Consider the following 27694-nt stretch of genomic DNA (forward strand, 5'->3'; position numbering starts at 1 on the left):
GAGATGATCATGTGATTTTTTGTTTTTAATTCTGTTTATGTGGTGTATCACATTCATTGACTTGTGTATGTTAATCCATCCCTGCATCCCTGGTATGAAACCCATTTGATCATGGTGGATTATTATTATTATTATTATTATTATTATTTTGAGATGGAGTCTTGCTCTGTCACCCAGGCTGGAATGTGCAGTGGTGTAATCTTGACTCACTGCAACCTCCACCTCCCAGGTTCAAGCGATTCTCCTGCCTCAGCCTCCTGAGTAGCTGTGATTACAGGCACGCACCACCATACCCAGCTAATTTTTGTATTTTTAGTAGAGACAGGGTTTCACCATGTTGGCCAGGCTAGTCTTAAACTCCTGACGTCCTGATCCACCTGCCTCGGCCTCCTAAAGTGCTGGGATTACAGGCGGGAGCTACCGCGCCAGGTTGGATTATTTTTTTGATATGCCGTTCGAACTACAAACCATAGTTGAAAGAAATCATGGACACAAACAAATGGAAAGACATCCCATGCTCATGAATCGGTAGAATGAATATTGTGAAAAGGACCATACTGCCAAAAGCAATCACAAATTCAACACAATTCCCATCCCAAACCATATATCCCAGGTTTAGGCCATGGTATCTCTGAGCCAGAAAAACCTCACACTGAGCGCTATCAGTTAACAGAAATCCTGCTTCCAAATAAAGCAGACCAGGGACCACCACACATTGGAGGGAAGCCTCCAACAAAAGAGATCAAAATAACAGAAAAAAGGAATTCATGAGACCAGTCAAAATCAGGAGCAAAACTTAAAAAAAAATCTTAAAATACTCTCAAAAATATAAAATTCAATAAAAATGTAGAGGATAAAATGACAGAATATCCCAGAAATGGAATAAAAAGACAAACTGAAAAAAACAGAAGGGGAAAAATTAAAAACCAATGTCTGTATAGTGGTCTAAGCAGCCTAGCATCTGAATAACAAGACTATCGATAAAAAAGTAACGGAACATAAAAAAATTCTCAAGAAAAGATAGTCTGCAGGTTTAGTAGCCTCAATAAAATGAGAAGATCCCCACCAAGCTGTGACTGTTTGTTTTGTTTTGTTTTTTTGAGATGGAGTCTCACTCTATTGTCCAGGCTGCAGTGCAGTGGAGCAATCTGGGCTCACTGCAACCTCCGCCTCCTCGGTTCAAGTGATTCTCCTGCCTCAGTCTCCCAAGTAGTTGGGACTACAGGCGCACGCCACCACTCCTCGTTAGTTTTTGTATTTTTAGTAGAGATGGGGTTTCACCGTATTGGCCAGACTTGTCTCGAACTCCTGTCCTTGTGATCCACCCACCACAGCCTCCCAAAGTGCTGGGATTACGGGCATGAGCCACTGTGCCTGGCTCCCACCAAGCTGTTATTATAAAATTTCAGAACCTCAGAGATAGAAAAGATCCTAAAAAGTTTCCACAGCTACCTAAAACTTGGGTGTAAATAGTGTATCACACACTGGCAATAGATTCAAAAACAACATTGTAATGAGAGCACAACTGCAAAATGTCTTCAGAAACATAAAATTTAGATTCAACCTAGAGGTGTCCTCTCTATCAAAGAGGAGGGATTTTAAGATTGGCCAGCTCTCTAAACATCTCCACCCAGGACAATGTGTTGAAGTACAAATAGAGAGGATAACAGGACAGAAGGAAACACAGAATCAGGGACTCAGGGACAGAATCAGGGACTCAGATGATCCCACACAAGAGAGCAGTTATGTGAGATCCCAAAAGACTTTAAGGAGATAGCACTGAAAAGCAGACATCGAGCATATCTAGGGAAAGCCACTCTATATTGAGCTAGGATGACAAAAGGCCAAAGAAAGTTGCCCTTCTACAAAGAAAAAAAGGAACAAATGTGTTTTCACAGACAGAAAATATCTTTGAAAGGCATGTGATAAATGCTACAATACTTAGGGGAAAAACAGCTGTTAGAAAATAAGCAAACGAATAGTCAGAAAATTAACTTCATGCTGAAAAATAATGGATGTGAAAGCAAACAGACCACCCAGAGGCTACTTATTATATTTGGATTATATTTGGATGGATAAACTAACATCGGCTAGGGAAAAAGAGAAGATCCAGGAGAGTTGCAGAAGTGCTCAGATTTGAGAACTGTTTCAGAGACAGGATGAAGGACATGTAATACAGAGGCACAGTGAAAACACCATATGACTTAGCAGTGAATAATATTTGCAGAGTCATAATCATGTAAATATTACTGATTTAATGAAAAAGTGTGCTACAATTGGAAGAAACAGAGGGAGGAACACAAGATCATGGTGTAGCGAGGAAGGTATGCTTTCACCTGCTGTGATAGAAAATCAGTAGACAGTGCTGGCATTAACTTATTCTATTTTTGTTATTTCATTAAAAATAAGATTAAATATTTAAGGCAGTTTTGGGGGTTTTTTTTGTTTTTTTTGTTTTTTTTTTGAGACAGAGTTTCACTCTCTCGCCAGGCTGGAGCACAATGGCACCATCTCGGCTCACTGCAACCTCTGCCTCCCACGTTCAAGTGATTCTCCTGCCTCAGCCTCCTGAGTAGCTGAGATTACAGGCATGCGCCAACACACCTGGCTAATTTTGTATTTTTGGTAGAGACAGAATTTCACCATGTTGGTCACGGTTGTCTCGAACTCCTGACCTCAGATGATCTGTCCACCTTGGCCTCCTAAAGTGCTGGGATTACAGGCATGAGCTACCATGCCCAGCCTTAAGGCAGATCTTTTTACCACAACCAGACTATTGAAATGTAACTTAAATATCAGACATCCTTAAAAGGTGGACACACTAAACTAAAGACTTTTCTAGATAAATTTAATACTTAGGAAAATAGAAGAGATTTAGAAAATCCACAAAAAGAGGTCCATGCTACCACCACTGGGTCCACACTGTAATTTAAAGAAATCAAGAGAGACAACTTTTATGTCAAACTATCAATTTCGTAACTATTTGACTGTTTACTTACATGGTTTGTACAACTGCTTCTTCTTATTTCTACAACTAAGAATAAAAAAAAAAAATGGTCACTTCTGATACGAATACCATAAAATAAAAGTAGTTGTTAACATCTTAGTGATTACTCCTATGTAAAATGAGACAAAATTCCATTTAAAGAAACTATTTTCAATAATTTGTAATTTAAATTATCTGGCACGATTAATGTTGTAAAGTCAAATCTAAAATTTTAGCTTTTCATCTACTTTACCTTTTGTTTCTATTACCTACAAATGAAGGAATCCTCATGTACAAAAGAAAAGGGCAAAAAAATTAGGCCAGATGAAAATCTTAGCTAATAAAAAAGTTTAACTGTTGCATATATAATCCATGATCCATTAGTATTCTCTCACTCGGTATTTACACATAGCTTACTTTAATTATCAGAAGCTAAGAGCTAACAGCTCTAAGAACTACTTCCTGACCAGGCACCTATCTCTAGATGCAACAGAATCCCCGTAAGCATCTTGAACCACACTTAGTGGTTACCTACTAATATGCCACTAAAAACAAAACAAAACAAAAAAGGGGTCTTTACACAACTCAAAAGTAATGTATCCTAATTTTTTTTTTTTTTTTCAGATGGAGTCTCACTCTGTAACCTAGGCTGGAGTGCAGTGGTGGGATCTCAGCTCACTGCAACCTCTCTGACTCCCGGGTTCAAGCGATTCTCCAGCCTCAGTCTCCCAACAAGCTGGGACTACAGGCACATGCCACCATGCCTAGCTAATTTTTCTTTCTTTCTTTTTTTTTTTTTTTTGTATTTTTAGCAGAGAGGAGGTTACACTGCATTAGCCAGGATGGTCTTGATCTCCTAACCTCATGATCCACCCACTTCGGCCTCCCAAATAGCTGGGATTACAGGTGTAAGCCACAGAACCTTTCGTAAATTTTAATTGTAAAATGAGTATACAAACCTAATTGGACATAGTGTCTGCAGCACAAAAAAATCATTTTTGTTTTTCTAAAAAAAGGCCAGAATAATAAAAGCCTCAAGAGGGACTTGGGTCATGCTTTGTTTCCTACACTGCCTCTGCCTTTGATGCTGGAAGGGCCTTGTAGGCAAAAGTTCCTACCACTGAAGAGTGAGGGACATGGAATAGCTTTTCTTTTACCGCTTCCATGCTCTCTAGGTGAGAGAAGCCTATGGCTCTGGAAGGAGCTGGGAAATACAATTCTGGTACGTTTTAGATATATTCCCCCTCCAAATCTCATGGTAACATGTGACCCTTAATTTTGGAGACAGGGCCTAGTGGGAGGTGTTTGGGTAATGTCGGGGGATTCCCAATGAATGGCTTGGTCCCACCCTCATGGTAACAAGCAAATTCTCCTTTTGGTAGTTTAAAAGAGTGTGGTACTGGCCAGGTGCGGTGGCTCGAGCCTGTAATCCCAGCATTTTGGGAAGCTGAAGCGGGCGGATCACCTGAGGTCAGGAGTTCGAGACCAGCCTGGCCACCGTGGTGAAACCCTGTCTATACCAAAAATACAAAAATTAGCCAGGTGTTATGGTGCCCGCCTATAGTCCCAACTACTCAGGAGGCTGAGGCTGGAGAATTGCTTGAACCTGGGAGGTAGAGGTTGTAGTGAGCCAAGATCACTCCATTGCACTCCCGCCTGGGCAACAGAGCGAGACTCCATTTCAAAAAAAAAAAAAAGAGTGTGGTACCTTCCCTCTTCCCCTCTCTCCTCCCTCTTTACCATGTGGAAAAACCTGCTTCCCCTCTGCCTTCTATCATGATTGTAAGCTTGCTGAGGCCCTCTCCAGAAGCAGATGTTGAAGCCATGTTTGTACAGCCTGAAGATCTACAAACCAATTAAACCTCTTTTTGTTATAAATTACCCAGCCTTAGGTATCTCTTTATAGTAATGTAAAAAATGAACACAAATTCTGATCAGAAATAACTGACTCAAGATGGGCAAAGTCTACTCAAACTATAAAAACAAAGGTTACAAACTCCCATGTTTTACTGTGCTGCATTACTTCGCATATTATTATAGAACCCTCACTTGTATTCTTGCTGTTTAAGTCAACTGGAAAACTTGCTTGTGCGTGGCTTTTTAGCAAATACATGAGGATTTAACGATAACTTTAAGGAAAATAAGCAGGAGTAGGGCATGTTTAAATTGACATTACATCAAATGAAAGGGTTAATAACTTAAAAGTTTTGAGTAGCACAAACTTGGATGTGGTAAATGAATGTGGTCAGAGGACTGTGTGAGAGGAGACCCAAATCACAGATTCAATTCCTGATAATAAACAACTATGTTTGTAATTTGTTTAAAAGAAAACCAAGCTGAAGCCTAAGTTCTGTCATTCATCTTTAAAATGTACTCTTTGGAGCAAGAAAAAAGGGGCCAAGAATTATGAATAAAGAGAAATCCATGACTCCTCCATCACATGACAAATTAATTATGTTGATAAAAAGATGGCAAAAATGTATAAACAAAAAGTTTAGATGTTTTCACTAACAAGATAACTAAAGGAAAATATATCACATGTTAAAATAAGACAAGTGAATATGTGAAAAGTTGAAAAATTTAAACCAGTGTGAGTTTTTCTAAATACTTCCTATAATACACCTGATCAAACAAGAGTTTTTACTCTTTCTCTTGGTAGAAAAAACAATGTTGTCTCACCATCTGTCTGAGAGTTCCTCTGGAATATTGTGCTTGCCTCTGGATTGGCAGAAGGGTTAAAATCCAAAGCTATATGTATAGAGGGAGAAAAGAAAAAAGACGCAATCATTTATTAAAATTTATCAACTCGTTTACTCAACTGCTGCATTTAGGCTCTTTCACTACTTTTACTTTTATTCTTATCCATTGAAATGAATGTATAGACATAAGATAGAGCCAGGCAAGGTGGAACATGCTTGTAGTCCCAGCTACTCAGAAGGCTGAGATGGGAAAATCACTTGAACCCAGGTCAGGAATTTGAAGCCAGCATGAGTAACATAGTGACACCCACCTTTATTCAAAAAAAAGAAGAAGAAGAGAAGAAGAAAGAAGAAAGAAGAAGAAGAAGAAGAAGAAGAAGAAGAGGAGGAGGAGGAGGAGGAGGAAGAAGAAGAAGGGGAAGAAGAGGAAGAAGAGGAAGAGGAAGAAGAAGAAGAAGAAGAAGAGGTAAATGTTGGCTTTGAGTTGTGTAAAATCAACTTTGCATAAAATAAATCAAGATGGCAGTAAGTTTTAAAAGACAAGTCTATTTTATAGGCAAAGTATAAGATGTATTCTAGAGTTTTTTAAATTTTTTAAAAGTAAATTCAGCATATCTGTCACTTCCATGTCATTCTGAGGATATAGAACCTTAGTTCTGTTGAGTAGCTGTCTTCCACAGTCATGTGATATCTCTAAGTCTTCATTTCTTCATTAGCAATACATAGGGAGAACATACACAGGCCTTATTTATACTGGAAAGGGCCAAGTGAAACATACATAAACTGTGTTGTAATCCTAAAGAATGACAATAAAGAGCCATTTTGGGGCTCTCATCCGACACTACCCAGCTACTAACTGGTGTGTAACATCACTCAGAGGTTTCCTTACATCAGCGAGCAGAGTGTAAGTTTACACAAGTACTTACACGCTTTGTGTATAAAGGTATAATCAATTAATTCACATAATATATTTGTTTATTCTAAAGCAATCCTTAAATATCTTGAAAAGTGAGGATAGTACTTCCAAGTTACAAAGTCACACTCATCATGAGTCTTAATTATCCTACTTTTTAAAAACTTAAAAGCCCAACCAAAGTTTAAATAGAAGAGCTACAAGACATTTCCTCTACAGGAATGAAATCTCTGGCATTTAAATGAAACCAATAAGCCAACTGGATTTAATTTCGTTGTGATGTAATGTTTTCCAAGAAAATTTTAGTTTTTATTCAAGAACTATATTACTACCCAGAATTACTTTTACTTAGATTCATCTCTTCGCAAAATTTTAGAGGCAAATCAACTAATTGTTTTCTCTTTTCTACCACCACCCATCCCCTGCCTCTCCCATAAGGATAGAGACTGAAAAACTCCAACTTTCTTTTTTTCTTTTTTTTTTTTTTTTTGTGAGATGGGGTCTTGCTCTGTCAGCCAGGCTGGAATGCATTGGCGTGATCTCTGCTCACTGCAACCTCTGCCTCCCGGGTTCAAGCAATTCTCCTGCCTCAGTCTCAAGAGTAGCAGGAACTACAAGCATGCGCCACTACGCCCAGCTAATTTTTGTATTTTTTTAGTAGACAAGGGGTTTCAGCATGTTGGCCAGGCTGGTCTCGAACTCCTGACCTCAGGTGATCCACCTGCCTCGGCCTCCCAAAATGGTGGTATTACAGGCGTAAGCCACCATGCCTGGGCAAAACTCCAATTTTCTTATCTTTGAACAAGATGCTATTGTCAGGAGGGGAAAGGACAAAGGGGAAGCCATGGCAACAATCACTCTTTACAGGGAAGGTCAGAGATTTTAACCTGCAATTTTTATATTACACATTAAAAGTCTACATTGATGTTTCATGTCTTTTGAAAGTTTTGACCATGAACCTCACCTATCTTTTAGAACAAGGAGGTAAATAAAATCTGTTAAGTCACCAGAATAAATCTGGAGACACATTTTGTGTTAAAGTAAGAATTTTAAAGTCATCAGAGCCTCATGGGCAAACTTCTTTGACAAACCCTACCCGCCCCCACACACACACAGCCATTTCTCTGCCTCCCTGGTCGTGACATTTTGCACCTTTCACAATTATTTTAAACACCCTCTTTCCCCCCACTTCTGTGTTCAAATTACAGTTAGAAGAAACTCAGCAGCCTCTATCAAGGTGACTTACAGCAGCCCATTAAGAATACCATACAGCCTCTCCCATGGCAACCTCCATTCTGATTTTAAACAAGAAATCCCCAAATATCTGAATATGAACTGTGCTGAGATTTAGCTACTTTAACAAAGCAAACAATTAGGCACTTACCTGGTTCCTTCACTTAGGTACCATCTGGATAGGTAAAAAGAAAAAATAAGATGGGTACTGGAAAGTTGGGATATTTGAGTTTTTATTGAGAAAAGGAAGAGAATAGTCCAAAGAAGCCTCAGCAAAGTCCCACAGGATAATAAATAGAGCTACAGACAATGTTGTCTCACCATCTGTTTGAGAGTTCCTCTGGAATATTGTGCTTGCCTCTGGATTGGCAGAAGGGTTAAACTCCAAAGCTATATGTATAGAGGGAGAAAAGAAAAAAAGATGTAATCATTTGTAAAAATTGATCAACTCATTTATTCGACTGCTGCTTATTCGACAAGAAGAGCCATAAATAAATGGTCCCATGGCAGCCTGGGAGAAAGATGAGAGAGCAAGCACTGAGCGATTGGGAGGGGAGGCGAAAAGAAACTGCTGGACTTGGTGGGGAAAGACTAAGGGGTGGGAATGCAAGGCAGAGCCAGCTTGTGCTCCTGGCCAGCCCCGGGAAAGCTGGCTACAGGCAGAAAGGAGCTCGAAGTGGGCGATGCCTCCCAGGGGACCTTGGGGACAGCAGCAGCCAGAGGCAAGCAGAAGGCAGATGGCACCCGTCACCTCCTTACCTTCAGGCATCTCCCAGTCATGGATGTGGTGCATGTGGAGGTCCTCACTAACTTCGACAGTCACCGCAGCAGGCTGCATAGCAGCAGCCATGGGTGCCCCTGCCATCCTGTCCCCAGCTCCTGCCATCTTGTCCCCAGCTCCTGCCTCATAGATCTCAGATTCAGAGGGACACACGGACCCCTGTTGCTGGTCAAACTCAGGGTCACTGGGGCGCACACAACAGGTCAGTATGTTCCCCATGGGACACCTCTACTGTCTGCCACCACCTGGGCCTCTGCTCACAGCTTTGGCCACGCACTCCTGCTATCCTAGGCCGAGGCTATGCTGCACTTGCAGAGATGGTCTTGTCTGCTGCTCGCCTGCCCACCTCACAGGCCGGCCGTGGCCCCAGCCCCGGCCGCGACTGTGGGCCAAGGCCCGCACCCTGCCGCCTCCCCTGAGTTGACTTGTCTGGGAGGGTGAAGACCAGCCGCTTATTTAATAGGCTGTGAACCCAACAAGCGCTGAGAGACACAACAACTGCCTGAAGAGAGAACAGACGGAGCTCCTCCTCCTTCTGTAGTCACCTACAGACTGAAGCCCACTGGCCCAGGTGGGAGCCCAGGCATGTGGCACACAATGCCCCACCCCACACTTCACAATGCCCTCCCCGACAGTTCACAGTGCCCCACCCTGGCTGCCACCCCTCCCCAACAGCTCAGAATGCCCCTGCCTGGGCTGCCCCGCCCTGTGGCTTATGAGGCTGCTGCTCTCCTGGCCCCTCGTGCAGTGCCAGTGGGACTAAGGTTTTCATCCATCACCAGCTTCCTGAGCTTTTTAGTCCTAAGAAAAGCACAGGCTAGTTCGTTGCTTGAAGCCATCTTCCTCTATGAGTTCTACACAAAGCCTCAGTAGAGTGGGTCCCATTAGCAACCAAGCTGAACAACTTTTATTTGCTGACTGAATGTAGATACACCTGAATGGCTGACTGCTTTTGTAACAAAACACTCCTCTCCTGTCTTCCAATGAGTGGTCGTTTTTGTCTGCAAATTGACCACAGCAATCCCTGGGGCCCTAGTCTATTCTCAGTAAAGAGTTACGGCTGTGTGTCTTGAATGACACCTTAGGACCCATCCTGCCTCCACCTCCTTCTCCATAAAATAGAAACCTAACTTGTCCCTCCAAGCTCTGAAATGCTGAAACTTACCAACTCCCTTTTCTCCCCGCTATTTCTTCCTTCCATGGCAGAGACTTTCAGATTTTCTTTCTTCTACTAACAAAGCACTATGCATGATTTTGTCATACAAAATTGAGAGCCATAAAGTGGGTTACCACCATCCTAATTCAATAAAGATAATACTCGACATCTGGCAAGTAGTGTGTGCTTGACAGTGTCCCCACTGTGCTATGCTCACTTAACCCTCAGAAACAATCTCATTTTACAGATTTTACAGAAAAACTTGAGATGGAGAAGGTAAGTAATCTCCTTAAGTAACCTCACATGACTGCTAAGGGTGGGGCCACAATTTGATCCCAGGTAGTCTGAATCCCCCAGTTCTTCAAGTATGATTATCAGAAATTATATCAGTCTGTTTTCACACTGATAGAAAGAAATACCTGAGGCTGGGCAATTTATAAAGGAAAGAGGTTTGATTGACTCACAGTTTCACATGGCTGGGGAGGCCTCAGGAAATTTATAAACATGGCAGAAGGAGAACCAGGTCCAACTAACATGGTGGCCGCACAGAGAGTGTGAGCATGTGAAGGAGCAACTGTCAAACATGTATAAAACCATCAGATCTCAGCTGGATACAGTGGCTCACACCCATAACCCTAGCACTTTGGGAGGCCAAGGTGGGTGGATTGACTGAGGTCAGGAGTTCGAGACCAGCCTAGCTAACGTAGTGAAATCCCATCTCTTACTAAAAATACAAAAATTAGCTGAGTGTGCTGGTGCATGCCTGTAATCCCAGTTACTCAGAAGGCCAAAAGCAGGAGAATCGCTGGAATCCAGGAGGCAGAGGCTGCAGTGAGCCAAGATGGCGCCATGGCACTCCAGCCTGGGCGAGAGAGCAAGACTCAATCCCAAAAACCAAACCAAACAAAACAAAACAAAATCCTGTAAGATCTCATGAGGACTCACTGAATACCACAAGAACAGCATGAGGAAAACTGTCCCCATGATCCAGTCACCTCCCCCCAGGCCCCTCCCTGGACACATGAGGATTATGGGGATTATAATTCATGCTGAGATTTGGGTGGGGACACGGCCAAACCATATCAGAAAGTAAAGGTAGAAGTCAAGCTTGGATGGCAAGTGACACTGTAGATTACTATTCTTTTTTTGTTTTTTATTTTTGAGACGAAGTTTTGCTCTTATTGCCCAACAAATTTTTGTTTTTCTAATTTCATGTTCAGATTGTGTCTTGCAGATGTACAGAAATACAATTAATAAATGATTCTATTAACCCTTTATGCTTCAACCTTGCTGAACCCTCTTTTTTTTTTTTTTTTTTTTTTAGATGGAGTTTCATTCTTGTCGCCCAGGCTGGAGTGCAGTGGCGCAATCTTGGCTCACCCCAACCTCCACCTCCTGGGCTCAAGTTATCCTCCTGCCTCAGCCTCCCGAGTAACTGGGATTACAGTCATGCGCCACCATGCCTGGTTAATTTTGTATTTTTAGGAGAGATGGGGTTTCACCATGTTGGCCAGGCTGGTCTCAAACTCCTGACCTCAGGTGATCTGCCTGCCTCGGCCTCCCAAAGTGTTAGGATTACAGGCGGGAGCCATCACTCCTGGCCCCATTTTGTGTTTTAACATCAGTCAACCCTCATATTTTAAAATAATAACAATGAATGGCGGTACTTTAGAATAAGGGAATTATACATCTTCCTCTTGTCCTGATCCTGGTGCAGACATTTTGCCTATAAAATGTTACTCACAGATGAATTCATGAGAACATTATTGTGACTTTCAAATCCATATACAAGTCAATGCTCATTCATGAATATTTCAATAAAATAAAACTAATAGCAAAATAGAATCCCAGGGTTGAAGCAGTTTCAAGAAAAAGGAGTTGGCAATATGAAGTAAAATAGCAAAAAAAACGGTTTTTTAAAAAAAAAAAGGGTATATTTGTGTCTACAAGTTTTTTTAACTATAGCATTAGATAATGTATATATGTTATATATATACATACATAAATATACACACATACACATATATAAAGCAATGGAAGTGCCATTGTTTTCACACTAGTCTAGAATATTAAAATATATGTATAACGTGGTCAGCAAAATAATGGCCCTTCAAAGATGTCCACAGATTCCTAGAACCTTACATGAAAACGGTACGTCATACATATGATTAAGGTAAAGACCTTGACATGAGGAGACTACCCTGGTGCTATGGAAGGAACATTGTGTTCCGTCAATGTTCCTGTGTTAAAATCCTAACCCTCAAGGTGATGGTATTAGGAGGTTAAGCCTTACGGGAGACTCTGCCCTCATGACTGGGATTAGCACCCTTATTAAAAGCACAAGGGAGCTTGTTTGTTCCTCTCACCATGTGAAGACACAGCAAGAAGGAAGCCTCTATGAGAAAGCAGACCTTCTCCAGACACCAAAACTGCCGGCACCTTGATCTTGCACTTCTCAGCCTCCAGGACTGTGAGAAACAAAGTTCTGTTGTTTATAAGCTGCCCGGTCTAGTGCATTTCCTTGTAGCAGCCTGTATGGATTAGGACAGTGGGCTCATGTGGATGAGGATGGCGTCTCCATTCAGGACTAAGTAAACACATGAGTCCTTAACAGTGGAAGGAAGGGGGAAGGAAAGAGCCACAGAGACATGTAGCCATAGAAGAAGGGTCCATGAGATGCAAGGTTGCTAATGGTGAGAGTGGAGAAGAGCCCAAAGCCAAAAAATGCAGGCAGACTCCAGAATGTGGAAAAGGCGAGAAGAAAGATTCTCCCCTAGAGCCTCTAGAGATGAAGGTAGCCTTTCCACCACCTAGATTTTAGCCCAGGGACATCCACATCAGACTCTGACATACAGGAGTGTAATCAATTTATTTTATACCCTGACATGGTAGTAGTTTGTTGTAGTAGCAATGGACTAGTAATAAATAAATATATATATATACACACACAAATATCCATTAGCCGGGTGTGGTGGCGTGTGCCTGTAGTCCCAGCTACGCGGGAGGCTGAGGCAGGAGAATTGCTTGAACTTGGGAGGCAGAGGTTGCAGTGAACCAAGATAGTGCCACTGTACTCCAGCCTGGCGACAGAGCAAGACTCCACCTCACATTACCTTCATTCTGAGAAGGTATAATCATCAATGCATTCTTGAGCACAACTATGCACACATGCACTTCTGCATTCACAAGCCATGCTGCGTGCACACACTGATGCCCCTAGATTCCTTTTTTGAAGAGATGGTGTCTTGGGGGGTGTGTGTGTGTGTGTGTACATATACACACGCACTACCCACACATACACACAGAACTACATACATCCTGCCCTTCAAAACTGAAGCAGATAAACTATACGTTAGCATTAACTTAGCTGGGTGTGGTGGTGCACGCCTGTAGTCCCAGCTACTCAGGAGGCCGAGAGGGAGGATCACTTGAGCCCAGGAGTTTAAGACCAGCCTGGGCAACACACATTTCAAAAACAAACAAACAATAACACAACAAACCTTTGATTAAACTCATTTCCCAAATTTGAAGAGGAGACAATTATTAGATAAAGAGGAGAAAAGAGAAAGGTAGAGCTGCTGACTTCTGTGGTGGAAGCACAGGCACAGACCCAAACATACTCCTGTCCTCCTGGCTTTCCTGTCCCTTCTCATAAGGAACACATGAACCTCTCAAACTGAAGCACGGATCACAGACCCATAGTCAGAACTCAATGCAGTTTTGTTCTATGATTTTTTATACATGTCCTTGTTTCTGCTTCCTGTTCCCAACTCCCTTATTCTAGTTAGAGAAAAAATGGCTATTACCAAATATAAGTACATCCTCATGTACTAATGCCAACTGATCACCAGCTGGTTTTCTTCTTTTACAAAGTCATAAATCTTTAGGCTTTAACACGTCTTCCACGCAACAGAATGTTATTTTCCAGTTCATTAACACAAATTCTATATTTAAAATGAAGACTTCACAAGTTGATTTCAATAATATATTAACCAAACTAGACTGGCCATGGTTCAAACTGACATTTTAATTAAATGTGATGATAGGTTGAGTAACCTAGCAGTACTCTAACATGACTTTTGGTTATGGCTTTTTCCATATTATGTTTAGGCTGAGGCATCCCTAAATGATTCAATTGTAATTCTCCTTCTTAAACATGAGATTTATCCTCACAAAATAATTTATTTTCTTAAAATTACAAGCTAATTCTATAGTTCATGCCTGCATAATCTCACTAGATATCAGCTGTATGTGTACACACATACATATAGGTATTTGTATATATACACATTACATAATATTTTTAAAAACTTATTAGGGTACAACCACAAAGACAAAGAGGCTTCGTGTAATGTGATGGAAACACAATTGCAGGACAAACAACAGGCTGCTGTGAGGGCTGTATTTACCGTTGCTGCTGTAAAACTTAGAAAAACATGGATAGTGGATATTTAATCCCCATAACAGAAAATTTAGCATGCAGAAAACTTCCCACAATTTTTACAGAGAATATCAACAGAAAGGCATTCAATGCAGGGAATACACAGTGTGACAGTATACAAAAATAAGCAGGTTGATGGTTTAGATTTATGAGATAAGAGACAGAAATAGTAGATGATGTCATAATTCTCCTTTTATGGAGTTAGGAAAATTCTTCATTTTATATATGGTCAGGTGCTTTCAAATGTCAATGAGAAAAATATTTAAAGGAAGACTCAAATCTGAGATGTGGAGAGATCTTTACAGAAGTGACCTTCAGGCCAGGCACAGTGGCTCACACCTGTAATCCCAGCACTTTGGGAGGCAGAGGCAGGCGGATCACGAGGTCAGGGGATCGAGACCATCCTGGCCAATGTGGTAAATGCCATCTCTACTAAAATACAAAAAATTAGCCAGGTGTGGTGGCGTGTGCCTGTAGTTCCAGCTACTCAGGAGGCTGAGGCAGGAGAATCGCTTGAACTCAGGAGGCAGAGGTTGTAGTGAACCGAGATAGTGCCACTGTACTCCAGCCTGGCAACAGAGCAAGACTCCACCTCACATTATCTTCATTCTGAGAAGGTGTAATCATCAACACATTCTTGACCACAACTATGCACACATGCACTTCCGCATTCACAAGCCATGCTGCGTGCACACACTGATGCCCCTAGATTCCTTTTTTAAAGAGATGGTGTCTGGTGTGTCACCCGGGCTGGAGAGCAGTTTTAGGATCACAGCTCACTGCAGCCTCAAACTCCTGGGTTCAAGTGATCCTCCTACCTCAGGCTCCTGAGTAACCTGAACTACAGGAATGAGCCACCATGCCCAGCCAATGTTTTCATTTTTTTGTAGAGATGAAATCTTGCTGTGTTGCCCAGGCTGGTCTTGAACTCCTGGCCTCACGGAATCCTCCTGCCTGGCTCTCCCAACATGCTGAGATTACAGGTATGAACCATTGTGCCCAGCCACCGGATTCTTTATTGAGAAGAAAATTTGTTTGCTGACATGTAGGCAATGAATTCATAAATAATAGGTCACAAATTACTAATTTACAAGTCAATATAATGAGTTGAGTAAACACAAAATAACAGCATAAATTAATAAACAGTTGATAACTTCAGAGTTTCTTTTTTTTCTTTAAAATGCAGCTCTGACAGAGACCGCTACTTGTCCATTCGATGGAACAGTCAGAGGTGTTTAAAATCTCATAGGTACACTTATTAATACCTTGCTGCCTTTTGTGTAGCTTCCTCTCAGTACTTCACCAGACTCACCTCTCCAGCTGGGTTCAGGAGCCAGACAGGAGCACACAGAACTGGGAATCCAAAGCCATCTCTGACACTAAAAGCAATGAAAACATAACTAATCAAACATATTATCAAGAAGTGAAGAAGAGATTGATATCAAGTCCAGCAAGAAGGGAAGAAAGCATTAAATCTGCCAGGCTTTCATTCTGACAAAATAATTTACAACATGCATGTCTCTATCTGACATGTGTGAATAGAAAAAGAACCCAAATACCCGGTTAATTGCAAGATGAAAACGAAAAAGAACTCTTGCTTATTCACCAGTGTACAATCAAATCTGGGCTACTAAAACACTTTCATGCACTGATTCTCTCTATGCAACACACGCTTTATTGCCATTTGGAAATGGGATTTCTTGCTTTGATTTAAATACACTTCCTTTGATTTCTAACTTTAAGTATACTTTCTTAACATATTCCCAGCTATATTCTCGGTATAAATTTTCAGGTGTAAGTAACTACTTCTGCTTTTGATAAACAGATAGTATAATTGGTGAAATAGGTACACTCCCATGCAAAGGTGAGAGTACAAAGTAAGACTCCAGAGTCCAGTAAAATATAACAGTCAAGAAAAAAAAAAAGTGAGAGTAATTGGGCAGTGGGGAAATCTTGTGTGTGGAAAGAATGAATCTGGAAAACTGTTCTTCCCTAAGACTTCAGCAGGATTTGGATGGTAGAGAGCTTTGTGTACAAGGGTTCCAGTTCCACACAGTTCAGGTCTAATTTCAAAGGCAACTTCTAGTGCAACCTGTGACTCACCCTGTCCTAAAGTGCCATCTATAAAGGGTCTGGAGATAACACACAGGCAGCACTGTGAACCCCTGACAGCCCTTCCAGATAAATACCAAGTCAGTGTCTACAGCTGATGACACAGAGCAGAAGATCTGAAAAATAATACTTCTTCAGCCAATGGACTGCCAGTCACTATTATTTAGTGTAAAATACTATATTACATATACATATACAATACTAAATTACATACTACGTATCTGTGATTTTTTTTTAATTGCGGTGTTTCACATTGAAGCAATGAAATATAAAAACCAAACGTTTATTAAGCTTAAAGGCAACTTAGAAATACTGATGCCAGATAGAAAGATGCTTTAGCCCCAAGTCAGCTGTTTGGAAATGTCACAACTAAACCAACAAAGGGATCTTGAGGCATAATAAGCGTTCATACCTTTCCAGCTATACTTGTGCTTGTCTTGAATATGAAAACCTAAGCTGCAGTTATGCCACAGCATAGAATGTGTTATATTTTACATCACTGAGCCTTAGTTTACAAATGGTAAAACACAGGGAAGGTAAACTGTAAGGTTTTTCTTAAGGAGCTGTTATATCCAACAGACTCATGAAAATCTTTGCCAAATGTCCCCGGTACATAGCTCCTCCCCACTGATGGGCTCAACAGGGAGAAGTTATGCACATGTCTCAATTTTCATATGCTCATTGGCAATACAGGATTCCTAGGATAAAGTAAGGGATATAAATGACACAGCACACTGAAAAGACTGTAATGTTACTTCAGAGTGTTGCAAAATAAAGATCACAGATGAAAGTTTTAGTTCATTGAAGGATGTAATCATGTATATTTCATTAGTGTGTTTTAAAGTCTTATACTGCTTACGTTCTTATGTGGGAAAATATATCTTGTTTGTGCTTTATCGATGAAATGTGAACAGACAAAACTAAAAATAATTTTACAACCCAAATCACCAGATGTTAATGGCTGGTAATTCAACTGGAAATCTGAAAGATAGTATCTGTTTCATTGTGATACCAAATATCAGTGACAAGGAAAATTTTATTTGTGGTATTTAAGTGTAGGCCTCTGGAACAAATGACTTAGTTCACAGGCAGCACGCCCACTGCTGAACTGCCACGGCCTGACAGCCTGTCTTATCTGCCAAACTGCTCATTAGGTTTGGCAATCTTCACCTGTGCCTCCAGCTTACATTTCAGCAAGTAATACACATCAGTCTGCTTTTATCGTCTTCTGCAGTGAGCTTCCAACACTCCTTTAGCAGTACGGTGCCCCTGCATCTGCAATCCTCCAAACACACCTTGTATACGTGTCATTATTTTTCGACTCAATTCAGCTTCCAGCTTTGGAGGCTAGCTTAGCTTAAATAAAGCAAAAATACAAGACACAGAATATGCAAAGTAAGTCCTGCATTGTAAATATTAAGTGGGCTGACCAATCATTTACTTTTTTAACATTAAAAAAGAATACATTCACCATATAAATTTAATATTTAAATATGGATTTCAGAATGTATTTTGGCATGGGGCACAGGGGACAATAGAGTAGAGGATTCCTCTTCCAATTGTCTCTGACCTATCCAACCTTTGTTACAGGTCAGAGAGTTCTCCAATTTATTAATAAACAACAGAGATAATGTGGCAACCAGGACACAGAGACATACTGAGAGTACTGCTCAGCTCTCTGCCTAGGCCTGATTCTGCTGATTCCTGACAATGAGCGCTGTGAAATTTCGAGGCAGATCAATACACACACGCACAAACACACAAAGGAGATACTTCATGGGCAAAAAGCACCAAAGATATAAAACAAAATGTCTGAAAGACCATCAAACAACTTCTGATGAAATGCTGTTTACATTTTGCAGGAGCAAAATATTCACCACCAAACCTACAATTAGCTTAAAAATTACAATAAGTACAGTAATTTTGGATCCCACCTCCAATTCATACCTTATCAACATGTAATAATCACACTGCATCTAAAACAAAGCTGGATAGACTTTATATGCCAAATACAACTTGTACAGTAAGAAGGTAATTTTTTGAAATACTGTGAATACAACATTTGTATGCCATGCTCTACTTCACAAGTTAAAAGAAAATACAATCATTTCTACTCTCAAAACGTATTGAAGTAAAATACAGAAAAGGGTATTCTAATACCAATTAACATTAAGAGAACATATCTCTAAACCAAAGATCTTGGATCTTCTAGAAAGACAAAATCAACCTGTATATACTTGGGTAAGAAAAAAAAATTAAGAGCTCAAGAAAGGAGAGAGGATGTTAGCATAGAATCATCTCCAAAAATGGCTTTCTGATGCATCTGACCAGTTTTGAAGTCCATTTGTTTTTCTTCCTTTAGCATCAACAGCCGATATTACCAAGGAAATGCAAAATAATTCAATTTGTACATTAACCAGCTAATCTAGAAATGGCAATATAGTCAATGAAAATACAGAGAAATAGAAAAATGCCAAGGAATTGTTTAAGATGTTTAAGATGACATAGCATAGGGAAAAAGTGATCTGATAAACACTGGAAGAGTTAATAAGCAAACTCATGCATGGTTCCCTAACACCACACTTCAAAAGAACTTACAGCGAGAATAAAGGAATAACCCTTTTTTAAAAAATCTAATTTTAGAAAACAATTGCTCAACAGGGAAGTTAGTGTTTTGTAGATCTTTTGGAAAGCTGATTAATTTCTAAGCTAAAAACACATGATCCTTAAGAGAAATGGCTGAGTCCAGGCCCAAGGCAGGAAGAGGGCAAAATGAGCCTGGATTCTCTTGTTCTGTGAGAAAGTAAGAAATGCTAAAGACTAACAGAGACAGTTGAGAGGACACAGGATACAGGCTGAAGGCTCCCATGGCCAAATCTGGGACAGCATAGACATCAGAAAGAACGACGACAGTGATGGAAAATAACCCATAGAATAAAACGCAAGTGCATTAGTCAGCAGTGAGACCGAAATAAAGAGGAGAAGTGAAAGCTCTTTGTTAAAAATGCCAGGTAACAAACGTAGGAGGAATGACACAGGAAGAACATTCAATTTAAGTCACCAGTGCCATAAATGATAGAGAAGATCATAAGGAGGCTAAAATCACTGGATAAAAGAAAACTATACAGAGCTATTTAACACAGCACGATATATAAAAGTATGAAAACCTAAATTAGAAAAAAAGAAAAATCATACCATAAGAGATGGCCAAGTTTGAATACAACAATAATAGGCCAGACACAGTGGCTCACACCTGTAATCCCAGGACTTTGGGAGGCCAACGTGGGAGAATAGCTTGAGCCCAGGAGTTCGAGACCAGCCTGGGCAGCACAGAACTAATCTCTAGAAAAAAAGAAAAAAATCAGTCGGAGTGATGGTGCACTCCTGTAGTCCCAGCTACTTGCAGGGTTGAAGTGGGAGGATCACTTGAGCCTGGGAGTTCCAGGCTGCAATGAGCCAAGATCACGCCACTGTACTCCAGCCTAGGAGACAAAGCAAGACCTTCTCTCAAAAAAAAAAAAAAAACACCAATAATAACAAAATATGACTACATAAAGACTATAAAGACTGTATAGAAAAAGGAAATGCTGAGAATACAGAAATAAAATTACGTATTTTAACTGTAACTATATTAGAAGAGGGTAGGCTTGTAGACAAGGATGACTAGAAGGATATGCAAAAATGAAAGTACCTAATAACACTCATTATGTCAGTCACTGCAGTAGGTAGTTTATGCACATTATAACAAACTACATACTAGATTATCTCAAATTTTTCAGATAAATTTTACTGGGAGTCATAAATCACTACAACAAAACCAATGTTTTGCAAACATCCACTATGGTATACAAATTCCTAACCCAGGCTGAAAAATAATTCACATAAGCCACATATCAGTGTAAACCTACCCATGAGATAATACAACATAATCTAAATAAAACTTTCGGAGACAAGGCATGTGGCTTCTGGACAGCCACAAACTCCCTGACTCTGCTCTAGTGTTTCGGCCACCAAAAGAAAGCCAAGTGGCCTCAGGTCTCCTAAAAAACAAAAAAGCAACCAATGGAAGATGGCGTGGTATTTGGGGAATATTTGGGGTCTGTTGAAAAATTCATCCTGTATTTTATTTCAAGAAAAGACTCCCTCGTAATGTCAGGTAAGTGAAGAGCCCTCAGAGACACATGCACACACAAAGAAAAACAAAAAACAGAATGAATCCCAACAAAATGTGTTATGATGGCAGAATTACGGGTGATAAAATCTTCCATAATATATCTTTTAATTAAAAATAGGAAAAAAGCATACTTACCCATGATTATCTATATTCTCTGACCCAAGTGGCTTGGAACCAGAAAATAGCATCACTCGACTTGAAGCCATCTTGGTGGAGTGAGTGGAGAAGAAAGTCTGGACCAGCTCATGGGTGGGCCCCACCTCGTCCTGTCAAGACCATCAAGAAAGGGCACATGAGGAAAGCACAAAGATCCTGGAGAGACACTGGTTTCATGCAGTTTCTCAAAATTATCTTAGACACATTTCCCGAGAACCTTTCTTAATGCCTCAAAAAGCAGAGAAGAGACCGGGCACAGTGGTTCACGACTATCATCCCAGCACTTTGGGAGGCCAAGGTGGGTGGATCACAAGGTCAGGAGGTCGAGACCATCCTGGTTAACAAGGTGTAACCTCATCTCTACTAAAAATACAAAAAAATTATCCAAATGTGGTGGTGCGCGCCTGTAGTCTCAGTTACTCAGGAGGCTGAGGCAGAAGAATGGCGTGAACTCGGGAGGTGGAGCTTGCAGTGAGCAGAGATCACGCCACTGCACTCCTGCCTGGGCAACAGAGCGAGACTCCGTCTCAAAAAAAAAAAAAAAAAAAAAAAAGCAGCAAAGAAAATCCTTACCACAAAGCTTGAAATGGACCCCCATCTCCATTAAACTTTTCCAAAGTTCAGGGAGTATATAACCTGATAACCTGAACACCTAAGTAGAAAAACCTCCGTTCCAGTGCTACAACAATGCTAGTTTTTCTAACATTTTAAAATAACCCTGATTTTAACCCAATAAAATTCCACTTCAGAACAAGATATAAACGTTTGAAATCCACTTTAAAATACAGAATGAGGAGACCACTGAGAATGAGAAAAAGACCACCAAGAGCTGGAAAGCACGCTGATTTTGTAGAAATGGAGATGGGCCGTGCAGGTGCCACACTGGCAGCAGGGCCCGTGCTGGGGCCACAGAACAAAGAGGCATGGAGGACAGGACTCTTCTGCTTGGTACAATGAACACAAGGTATTCTTTTTATTCTACATATTTACAATATGCATTTGAGCCTTTATTATAAGTACAAGAGAGAAATCTTCAATAAATAAAAGCTGCGTACATTACTATTTGTGATGAAAAAATAGATTCAGAAAGAATAATGAGAGTTCAGAGCAATGACTCCCGTCTCACTGATGCCTGAAAACCGTGGCTGCCACCAAGGTCAACATAGACAGCGTCTTTGTCATACAGCACTCGCCCAACTCCAGAAAGTGGCGCATAAACCAGCTTCTCCTTATTTAAACAGTGCTTCTTTCGTTGTTCAGGAAGAGCACAAGGTTCTGGGAGGAAACTGACGTCACTCATGGCAAAATCTCCTACCCTAGAAGACAGGACCCAAAAAGCCAGCTTCAGCAGACAAGAAGTCAGTAAGTATCTACCGTTGACTAGGGGTTAAAAACGATCCACAGTCCAAACTAGTTCAACTATTGTGGAACACAGTGTGGCGATTCCTCAAGGATCTAGAACTAGAAATACCATTTGACCCAGCCATCCCATTACTGGGTATATACCCAGAGGATTATAAATCATGCTGCTGTAAAGACACATACACACGCATGTTTATTGCAGCACTATTCACAACAGCAAAGACTTGGAACCAACCCAAATGTCCATCAGTGATAGACTGGATTAAGAAAATGTGGCACAGGCCGGGCATGATGGCTCACACCTGTAATCCCAGCACTTTGGGAGGCCAAGGCAGGTGGATCACGAGGTCAGGAGATCGAGACCATCCTGGCTAACATGGTGAAACCCCGTCTCTACTAAAAATACAAAAAAAAAAAAAAAAAGAATTAGCTAGGTGTGGTGGCGGGCGCCTGCAGTCCCAGCTACTCAGGAGGCTGAGGCAGGAGACTGGCGTGAATCCGGGAGGTGGAGCTTGCAGTGAGCCAAGATTGTGCCACTGCACTCCAGCCTGGGCGACAGAATGAGACTCTGTGAAGAAAAGAAAAAGAAAGGAAAGAAAGGAAAGGAAAGGAGAGGAAAGGAGAGGAGAGGAGAGGAGGGGAGGGGAGGGGAGGGGAGGACAGGGGAGAGGAGGGGAGGACAGGACAGGGGAGGGGAGGGGAGGGGGGAGGACAGGACAGGGGAGGGGAGGGGAGGGGAGGACAGGACAGGACAGGACAGGAAAGGACAGGACAGGACAGGACAGGAAAGGACAGGAAAGGACAGGAAGAAAAGAAAAGAAAAAAAGAAAAGAAAAGAAAGAAGGAAGGAATGAAAGAAGGAAGGAAGGAACGAAGGAAGGAAGGGAGGGAGGGAAGGAAGGAAAGGGAAAGAAAGGAGAGAGAGAGAGAAAGAGAGAGGGAGAGAAAGAGAGAGAGAAAGAGAGAAAGAAGGAAGGAAGGAAAAAGAAAGAAAGAAAGGAAAGAAAAGAAAAAAGAAAGAAAAGAAAGAAAAAGAAAGAGAAAGAAAAAGAAAGAAAGAAAGAAAGAAAGAAAGAAAGAAAGAAAGAAAGAAAGAAAGAAAGAAAGAAAGAAAGAAAGAAAGAAAGAAAGAAAGAGAAAGAAAGAAAGAAAGAAAATGTGGCACATGTACACCATGGAATACTATGCAGCCATAAAAAAGGATGAGTTCATGTCCTTTGTAGGGACATGGATGAACCTGGAAACCATCATTCTGAGCAAACTATCGCAAGGACAGAAAACCAAACACTGCATGTTCTCACTCATAGGTGGGAATTGAACAATGAGAACACTTGGACACAGGGTAGGGACCATCGCACACCGGGGCCTGTTGTGGGGTAGGGGGAGCAGCACACCAACATGGCACATGTATACATATGTAACAAACCTGCATGTTGTGCACATGTACCCTAGAACTTAAAGTATAATAATAATAATAAAAGAAACATCCAAATGCATGCTTTCTAAAGAGCATGACTGATGGGGTCAGTCACCACCACCAACAACAAAAAAAGATCAACAGTCCAAGGGCTTAAACCATGACCCTAAAGAAGGGCATCATGCCATACTGGAATAGTATCCCTCTAGCTGCAAGACAAGAGGTCAGAGAAGAGGGGATTCGGTAACACCTCTGCAGGCCTACACACAGCTGGCTTACTTTTAAAACCTCCAGCAAGGCCATCTTCCCTTGTTGGGTCATTTTTCAGTTTTCCTGAGAAATGAAGCCATCCTAAGAATCTTATGTGTAATTCTAGTATGTTCTACAACAAGAGAATAGCTGCCATGTGAATTTGGTTTTTACTTTTCAAGTGTGCTCCTCTTAAATAACCATAAAGTAACACCTGCCAGTCACATTTCATGCTTGTTCGGATATCCTCTGGGTTTGTCAAATCTTCCATCCTAGAAAACTAAACTCAATCATACAGCAGAAATGAATGGCAAAAGTTCCTCTACCTCCTTTCATGTGTCAATGACTCATCACACTCTTGTCCACTAAGCATGTCGTTTAGAAAACTAGAAAATGCAGAAATAAGGAAGCACCATTCACCATCCAACAGCGGAAAGGGGACAGGCACACAATTGCGTCTCTACGCTGAAAGTGACATTTATTCCGGAAGACACCAGACAGGGAGATGACGTCCACCTGGGGTCAGGGAAGAGTGAAGAACATATTCAGAAAATCCCTTTCTGGAAGAGGGTGAGCCTGTGCTCTGGGATTTTTACTGTGGTTTGGATTCTGGCAGGTGGAAAAAGGGTATTCCAGGCTGAGAAAACCACAGCACAAAGAAGAGCACAAAGGAAGGAAACTGAAGGCACACATGAAGGACTCAAGCACCCGGGCACAAAGGCAGCATCACTGAAAACTGAGGCTGAGCATAGGATGGGGCCACATCCTGTAGGCTTAAATGTTTCCAAGTCTTCCCATTCTCCTAAACATCTCATAATTAATTTACTTCCAAAGGCACAGCATCTTTAAGCAATGATATAAGTAGACATTTTCCATCAACTACACTTCTACTCCCACTATTCAAATAGGCACAAAATAAATCCTATCACTGTTCTTTTTCTAGCCTTTTTAGCTTTGAAATATATGGCCCAGGAAGAAAAAGTTTATAATCACTTTTTACCTGTCTGCCAGGATATAAGGGTGAGAAGTTTGCCATGTGAAAGGCCTAAACTTCATAACTGTAATAAAATGGCCCAGATTGTGGATTTCTTGGTTTTGTTATTCTCCATGCATCATTCCAGAAAGGTAGAACAGTTTGGCACCCTAAACATTAAAGGAAAATTAAAAATTAAATTTCAATTAAGTTCTTGTCAAAACTGCAACAAAATAAAAGCTCTAAACAAGAAGCAATCCTAAGAAGGGAGACTTCCAGCAAAGCCACTGTCCTGAGGCTTCCAGAGCCTTGCTGGCTTCTTTCAGGACTTATGAGAGCCCCACAGAGGCAGACTGCTCTGCAGCCGAGCAGGGGCATCCATCTAAGTATGGTGAGGAGAGGGAGGTGAGGCCTCTGGGCACAGACACGGTTCTGTGGCCGATGGACCAGAGCAGTATGGAAAGGAAGGGGCAGTGCCTGGTCCTGTAACTGGGAGAAACTTCTGATGTATTCTATTAAGTACTAACCCCAAAACAGCCAAACACTGCCTGGTGCAGCAGGTACAGGGACAAATGAGATACACCAAGAGGCCCAGAATAAGCGCTCTCCTGAGGGAAACCTTCCAGAGACTGTGAACACAAACACAATGGGGATTCAGGAGGTCAGGGACTGCGAACACATACACAATGGGAATTTAGGAGGCAAATCCTAGAGAGACATTAAGTAATGTCTCTTCAGTTTTTTGTTTGTTTCTTTGTTTTTTGAGATAGAGTCTCACTCTGTCACCCAAGCTGCAGTGCAGTGGCACAATCTCAGCTCATTGCACCCTCTGCCTTCCAGGTTCGAGTAATTCTCACATCTCAGCCTCCAGAGTAGCTGGGATTACAGGCATGCACCACCACACCTGACTAATTTTTGCATTTTTAGTAGAGACGGGGTTTGGCCATATTGCCCTGAGCTCTAAACTCCTGGCCTCAAGTGATCAGCCCGACTCTGCTTCCCAAAGTGCTGGGATTACAGGGAGGAGCCACTGTGCCTGCCTCTTCAGTCTGTCTTAAAAGGATTATACTATCAGTATCTAACAATTATTTCTCTTCCTACCGGGAAAACTTCTGTCCAGAACGTGTGTTTTAATCGCTTGTCTTCTTCAGTTGCTTATTATGCTTGAAGGAGTCGAGGTGGGTGAGAACTCCCATACTTTTAGGAAACCCATGTACTTGACAGATGTTTAGAAACTCAGAGGTTTCCATTTCAAACCCAAAGCTGGCATCTATAAGCATCAGTACCTACAAGCAGAACACATTATTTCTCAAAGAAACGACCAAAACAGACCACCTACACTAGGGGTTGGCAACTGGCCCACGTGCCAAATCCACCCATCACCTGTGTTTGTAACTAAAGTTTTATTGGAACACGGCCACATTAATTCATTTACATATTGTCTATGGCTGCCTGGGCACTACAACTGCAGAGCTAAGTAGCTGTAAAAGACATGATCCACAAAGCCGAAAATATTTAGTATCTGGCCCTTGACAGAGAAGTCCCACTGCAGACTAAATCAAATGACTACACAGACATCACCCAGAGAAACCACCACCCTCTGACTTGCTCTAAAAGGCAACCATAAGACAATGCCCACTAGGATATAAACTTTCATTTTAAGAATTCTAATGCATGAGAAGTAACTCAGAAAAGGCTGGGTCTCACCTGGCCCTTACGTAAGAAATCCTAATTGAAAGAAATGAAGTTTTCTGTAAGGTATTTTTAAGCCAAATAACAGGTCTCTGACATCCAAAGAATGGGAAGAAAGTGATAATCAATGAAATATATTAAATAGGTACAGAAAATCAACCTCTTCTTTCAATCACTTCATAGAAAAAAAAAATCTGTTTTTTGCCGGGAAGTATGCAGTGGAAACCTCTTATCTTACATGTTAATTTCTATAACTCAATTGCTCAGAATTTTTTTTTTTTTTTTTTTTTTTTTTTTTTTTTTTTTTTGAGACGGAGTCTTGCTCTGTAGCCCAGGCTGGAGGCAGTGGCGCGATCTCAGCTCACTGCAAGCTCCAACTCCTGGGTTCACGCCATTCTCCTGCCTCAGCCTCCCGAGTAGCTAGGACTATAGGTGCCCGCCACCACACCCGGCTAATTTTTTTTTGCATTTTTAGTAGAGACGGGGTTTCACCGTGTTAGCCAAGATGGTCTCAATCTCCTGACCTCATGATCCGCCCGCCTCCACCTCCCAAAGTGCTGGGATTACAGGCGTGAGCCACCGCGCCCGGCATAGAAATTTTTTTAAATAGCTACCAGTTTAGAATTAAGTCAAAAAACAGTAAGATTATGATGAATGGTAGTCTATAAGAAAATATAAGCAGATAAGACCAATTTTTTAAATTTAAGACACTTCAAAGATGCAAAATAATTTCAGAATTGATTCCTGGAAACTTCTAGGTTTAATTTTAAAGACATTTCTATTCCTATATTTCCACAGATAACTAAAAATAACACAAAATGGAAACAGAAATGCCCACCTTTGATTAAACTAGGAAACATTCAAAATCCAAAACGACAGAATATATGAAGTTGGGCTTGCAGGAAAGCACAGCTGCCACTGCAGACCGAGGCAGCAAGCAGAGCTCTCCAGCAACACTGGACCAGCTCAAAGAACAGGTGGAAAATCCTCACACCACATCTGATGCCACAGAGTGCCAAGGGGTAAGCAGTTGGTTGTAGGGTCAGGAAGAACAGGGACCAAACAGTCCCTCAGCTGCCAATCTTTGTCACCTAAACCAGTGTTACTCCCCTAATCCACACACTCACGTACACACCCAAATCCATGTATTGTGTGTGTCTCTGCCATACTCAGGAGGCTCTGAAGACCCAGAGCAGAGCAATCAACATAAGTTAGGCTAAATAAATTATGGTGCATCCATAGAATGGAATATTATATTAAAAAGGAGGAGGCAGAGCTACAGTACTTACTGATTATATACCTCCAAGATATATTACATGAAAAAAGCAAAGCATAGAAGAGTGTGTAAAA

General features: G+C 41.2%; 2 pseudogenes across 1 annotated transcript in view; both read right to left on the reverse strand.

The window, feature by feature from the left end:
- LOC126962243 (arf-GAP with GTPase, ANK repeat and PH domain-containing protein 5-like) overlaps positions 1–20729 on the reverse strand; it is a 64176-nt pseudogene extending 43447 nt beyond the window's left edge. Inside the window, exons 1-6 of the transcript XR_007728637.1 lie at positions 20631–20729; positions 17509–17677; positions 8591–15588; positions 8153–8221; positions 5666–5734; positions 3000–3034 (exon numbers count right to left, since the gene is read on the reverse strand). The product of XR_007728637.1 is annotated as an arf-GAP with GTPase, ANK repeat and PH domain-containing protein 5-like (transcript). The remainder of the gene's footprint in view (positions 1–2999; positions 3035–5665; positions 5735–8152; positions 8222–8590; positions 15589–17508; positions 17678–20630) is intronic.
- A 977-nt stretch (positions 20730–21706) lies between these two features.
- LOC126962626 (ribosome biogenesis protein BMS1 homolog) overlaps positions 21707–27694 on the reverse strand; it is a 30533-nt pseudogene continuing 24545 nt past the window's right edge.

The sequence above is a fragment of the Macaca thibetana genome, chromosome 9 (assembly GCF_024542745.1).
Source record: "Macaca thibetana thibetana isolate TM-01 chromosome 9, ASM2454274v1, whole genome shotgun sequence".
Taxonomy (NCBI): domain Eukaryota; kingdom Metazoa; phylum Chordata; class Mammalia; order Primates; family Cercopithecidae; genus Macaca; species Macaca thibetana.